The sequence below is a fragment of the Aedes aegypti genome, chromosome 3 (genome assembly GCF_002204515.2).
Source record: "Aedes aegypti strain LVP_AGWG chromosome 3, AaegL5.0 Primary Assembly, whole genome shotgun sequence".
NCBI classification, from domain to species: Eukaryota; Metazoa; Arthropoda; class Insecta; order Diptera; family Culicidae; genus Aedes; species Aedes aegypti.
The window spans coordinates 12,459,826-12,465,825 of NC_035109.1; positions in this window are offsets into that span (position 1 = coordinate 12,459,826).

Below are 6,000 nucleotides of genomic sequence, written 5' to 3' on the forward strand. Positions count from 1 at the left end.
AATGCAAGGATTCTTCGGTATTCAAAGCATATTTACCTTGAAATCAATCTAACACAGGGTTTAAAGTTCAGCAGCTTCTGAAGTTCGTCAAAAATCAAGCGGGCGCCATCTTAGGATTTGCGTTCAACACCGAATGTACGTACAACATGCAGATGTCAAAATGAACTTAGGCACCTACGTGAATTTCACGTAAGTGCGATAGGTAACCTCAGTAACAATTACCGATTCACTATTTGATGGTTATGAATGGCTTAGTGATCTTTATCTTAGTCAGGTAAAGTGGAGGCAAAATGAATTTGGAGTGATCTACGTGATTTTTCACGTAGCAATGACGTTTGGATTTTTTTGAGTGTAACAAGAGTGAACAAAGTGGAAATATTTTTCTGGTTTGTATTTGGAAAATATTTGTAGTTTTTGAGCGGAACACCAAGAATTATTCGATTTAATAGTAGTAATGGTAAGTAATAAATCGAACTAATCACAGGTAACACACGACTCATTTAATTTTTTAATACTAACAGGCTTTGATGCAGATTTCTTTACGACGGAAACTGATGCGGAACCAATCGAACACTCCACCCCAGTAAAATTACCGGAACCAGACTGCTGCTGCTGCTGCTACCCCCACAAGAATATGGAAAGCTTGGAATTCAATGTTTTCCGAGACACATTCCCGTAAAGAAGCTGTTAAAGGATTGTTATACTAGCAGAAGCTATAAGCTGCTCGGAAGATGCCAACTAGGAATCTATCGGAAACTTTTTCATTGCGGTCGGCAAAATAGTGTACACCCGATTCTGTTAGTGGAGAATAAAACATTGATAGTCTAAATTTTTCTTAATGTGGAATAATGCAATATGTTATCAATGCAGATTTTGTTCATTTGAAAGTGTTCTTTTGTAAATAAATGACCGGAGCTGAACGTATCAAAATAATGTTTCGTACAAATAATTATTTATTGTATTATTTCCTACATTTTTTCCTTTATTTCTTCTAAAAATATCTTCAGCAGATTTACAAATCGTATGGCGAGTTATGAAAATAGTTAAATTTGCCATACGATTTGTAATACTGCTTAAGATGCTCGAAATGGGTTATTTATTTTTTTAATGGTATAAATTTAAAGTAATAATACTGAATACAGTAAAAAGCACATAAAGTACAATAAACCAACAATTAACCAAACATTACACAGCGCAACAAAAATTACATTTTTGCGTGTCTCAAGGTTTAAATTATGTGTCTCTAGTAGATTTGGGGTTGCTGATTCTGATGCTGTTCTCAGAAATTTCCCAGCACGTCACAATTTTTAGCTACAGGTCGCCAAAGTTGTATAAAACATTGATTTTATTGATGTTCACCTAAAATTTGAAGCATATTTTATCAAACTTTTTTGTGATCTTTTCCACCTAGCATACAAAAGAGGACTTAAACTTTCATTTTAGATGTATTTTGATTGAAATTGCACGATTAAATTTATATTAAACCGATTTTTTTCAATATGCTTGCAGTCTCCATACAAAATTCTTCATTTCCCTTATATGGCAAAATACAATACTTTTCTAAACCATCAAAAAATAACTTTTCCGCGTCAAAAGTATTACAAACTTTCATGATAAGTGTTGTTATACACATAAGGTTTGAATTCTGTGGCAAATTAAGCAAATTAATTGCCTTACAAGCTGGCAAACTTGCATGCAAGTCGGCTGAAATAGTCAATTTTCGCATTTTCAACAACTAATACCTCAAAAACTAGACGTGCTATGATATTTGTGTAAACGGCAATGGATTAAGCAACCCTTAATTAAGTAAATAGAGGTATTTTGATGCTGGAGACAAAAATGTGTTCCGCAGTGTTATTCATTTTCTTAGAATTTTATGGTTTTAATGTTTCTTAACTGTTTACCATACCATAAATTTAGCGAAAAATGGATGGTATATCTACCTTTCGGCAAACTGTTCATGAAAAATTTTGTTTGAAAAAATCGTCGTTTTCAAATGGTTACATAACTTAACCGCCTATTCCCCACATTGTTATTTTCTCATTTACTATTATCCAATCTGTCAAAACCGTTCGCCGTATGGTTCATTTATTGTTACATGGCATGTTGTATGAAATTATTCAGATACGGTTGGAAATGGTTGAGTACACTACGGGAAACAGTACAAATATGGTTCGTATCTATGCGGGTTTAGTGACCACTTTTCTGATAAGTCACTCTTTGTTGGCAATAGTGACTTTAAAGTGACCAGGTCCATGAAAACCTTTGAATGAATTTCTGGCGAAATTCTTCTAAATGTTTATTACGAAAATACTTGCATAAATTCATTCATTGGATGTAATTCTTGGAGGAGTTTCTGCCGAATTCTGGCAGGAATTACAAGAAAGCTGCTAAAACTTGTTCGATTCCGAAATTCCTTAGCTTTGGGCAGAGCTGTTTGTTGATGTGTCTGTCGTATGGGATGGAGACTCTCTTCATGGGTTCGGTGATAGGGGTGAGTGTCGTCAAAACACTCCGAGTATGCTGTCTTTCCCTTTTGTCGGTGATGGCTTTTATCGTTGATCCTTGCCGTCCCAGTACCTTGGTCTTTCCATCTTCGCTGAAGGGTAGAGTCTGCATCCAGTGGACCATGTGGTGAAATGCTGCCATCTTATGCTGGAACGAATGATTCGATGTGTAGGGAATGACTCGCTGGGTGTTTGTTAGATTTCCAAGTTGTAAAATGAATTTTCTTCCCTTGTGACAAGTAGATCCAAAATCAGTAGTTTTCCATCCCTCTCCTCCTCGTGGACTTGATTGTGTATGCTGTTGATTGTATCCAAAATTCTTACCAGATCGTTCCGCTTGATAACGCTGAAAATGTCGTCGATGTATCTCCACCATTTATCCGGTAATACTCCTTACTTGTTTCTTTAAATTTTCCTCGAAATTCGCCATGAATAGTTCGCACAAAAACGGGGAGAGAGCATTTCCCATGGGGGCTCCTTTCGTCTGCTTGTAGAAATTTCCTCAAAATTGAAAGTAGTTCTCGTCCATGCATAATTTTGCGGACCTCATGTATGTTCTGACCTTTCCTTTACATGCTGCATCCGTCCTTTGGGATAATAAACGCTGGGGAAAAGAGTCCATACTTTATGTGTCCTTACTCTAATAGTTTCTGGGAGAACTCCTGGATGTTTTTAACTGACCTAGTGGGGAATGGATTTGGCATACTCTGGACTTCCTCGACTAACCATATCACCAGTTTATGAGTAGGGGATCCGTCGGCCGAAATGATTTCTCGCATTTATTTTCCAGGCTTGTGAATCTTTGGAAGTCGTTTAAACCGTGGAAGAATGGGGTTTGATTCTTTCAAACGAGCCTCGCCAATGATCGCCTTGCAGTCCTTCAGGGTTTTGCTTGATGAGTCTGGGTAGTGGACCCACTCTCAATTGCCGGTAGGGGCCTTCGTTTATCTTTTTCGACATTTGTTCGTCGTAATCCGTCTTGTCCATGATGACGACCGCGTTGCCCTTATCCGTTTTGATGTAGAACACTGGTTCATCCTTGAGTTCTTTCGTGATCCTCGTCTCGTCCTTGTCTGCCCTGCTTCGTTGTCCTGTTGTAATGGCTTATACTAGGGTCTGGGTCATTTGGCATAAGGTCATTTGGCATAACGCCATTTGGCATAAAGGACATTTAGCATAACAGCCATTTGGCATAACGGACATTTGGCATAATATCAAACCATCTGAAAAATAAGGGTTATTCGGTATAATAATTCAGATATTCCTTTTCCTATGCGATTTTTTTTTGTAATATTACTGTCCGATCACGGACACTTGACGGATGGGCAACTCCTTCCTCTGAAGAGAGTGCCAGCGGGAACAGCAGCTGACGATAGCTCGACTCGGTGAATTATTCCAAAACAACTCAAAAGCCTTCAAAAAGGCTGTTTTTATTTCGGCTGTCCAAGATAAAAGAGAAACTTTTCACTTTGCAACTTAACCGATGTTTATTGCTCGAAGGTTGAATGAAAACTGATGATCCACAAACAAACTCATTCACTTATATAGCTTTCCACGAATCGCCACCCACCAATCCGTACAAGCCTCGTTGCCATTGGTCGGTGGAACGTAGCAAACATGTTCCTACATGTTCGTCGCGTCTCCTTCCATGCACAGTCCGGGTGATGTTGGTCGTCGCATCTGCTGGTGTGGTTAGCCGCCGCTCTTCGCTCATCAGCCGCCAGCCAATACATAATCATTGCCATTCGGGTGGGTAGTGCGTGTTTCAATAATAGGGTGTAAGGCGATAGGGTGATAACTGTTAAAATATTCACAAACATTCGCCCTGTGCGCGAACATTCTCCCCGGGATAAAAGATGAATGGTTTATACAAAGATGGAGGACTAGGCTTTTCAGAAACCTTCTTGAAACAATACGAAGGTATCTGAATCAAGCTATTGGAAGGATAACGAACATCCGAATGATAAAACTCCTTCGAACCTTTGGCGATTCCGAAGGACGTTTTCAAACGTTGTGGATTACCGTAAACGGACTTTGTAACGTCAAGATTCTTAAGGAGCTCCGATAGTCGATTGTCTACAGAATCGTTCAAGCGAGAAGGCCTTGCTTTACGCAACTCAGGTTTATGCGCTCTCAATGTGTTCACGGAACAATTTATAACAGCGGTGGAAGTTGTTTCCGACTGAGAAGCGGACTGCAAAATCTTTTTGTCGGAGTGAAGAAGAGTGTGGTGTTGTGCTTGACATTTAGCACAGGTGTAAGGTGAAGAACACGCACTACCTTTATGGCCCACCCTAAGGCAGTTAAAACATGCTCTTATGCTTCTTACCTTGGCTAGGCGCAGAGCGACGGTCATTCCACGAAATATTTGGCACTTGTTGCCCGGATGAATTCCCGATTCACACAGCTTACAGGTCCGATCCAAAATAGTGACTGCGCAGGCATTGAATACATTGTTCGGATGACAGCTGAACTTACCGACAGACGACGATGTCTTCATTGTGGTAAACGGTGTGTTCAACGATGCTTCCCAGCGCTCCAGCACAGCAGAGCGGTTGCGCAGGAAATCGATGGTGTCCTTGTAATTTGGCAGTTGCTTGTGGGGTATAGAAGCTTCCCATTGAAGCCTCGTATTTTTGTCCAGTGCCGCTGCCAGAAGATTGACCACGAAGCGTTCGGAGAATCCGGTCATTTCTTCGTCGAGTAGGCTCAATCCATCCACATGTTGAGTGACCTTGTCGATGAGCGCTCTCAGGTCCTTCGCGTTCTCCCGATGCATCTTCGGCAATTCCAGCAGGCCGTTGATGTGGATGTCCACTATGACTCGCTTGTCCTCGAATCGGTCCTCCAATATTTTCCACGCATGGGCATAATTGTTCTGACATAGCGTGCGTGAATCAATTATCCCGGCAGCAGTGCCGACCAGAGCTCTGTCCAAATGATAGAGCTTAATGGCGTCTGAATCGGCTGATGTTCGCATGACATCCAGGAACATGGCCTTAAAGCGTGGCCAGTTCTCTGGCTTCCCGTCGAAGGAAGGGATCGGTGCCTTCAACGGCTGCTGCTGTACAATTATACGTGGAGGGTCCTGTGCCTGGTGTGTATTCCTTTGTGCATCATTTGGAGTGGCAGTGATTGACTGCACAATTGCCTCAAGCAACGCACACGTTTCAGTGTGTTGCGTTTCGAACAAATCGTACGCTTCGATCTGTTCGTCCATCCGTTCTTCGGAAATGAGCCCGATGATTTGCTCATGGTACTGACGATACTCCTCGTAGAAACGGTCCAATTTCTTGGAATACACAGCCAGCATAGCCATATTTGGAGGATCGGATCCAGCTCCTGCCATTCCATCCAACGCCTTACGAATCTTCGTAACTTGTGCCTTCGCCTGTCCACGATGAAACACCAGGGTCGAAATGTCCTGCATCGTGCTTTGTTTTTCACTTTTCGACGGTGTGCGATCCAATGGCATTTTGTGGCACTCGCGCGC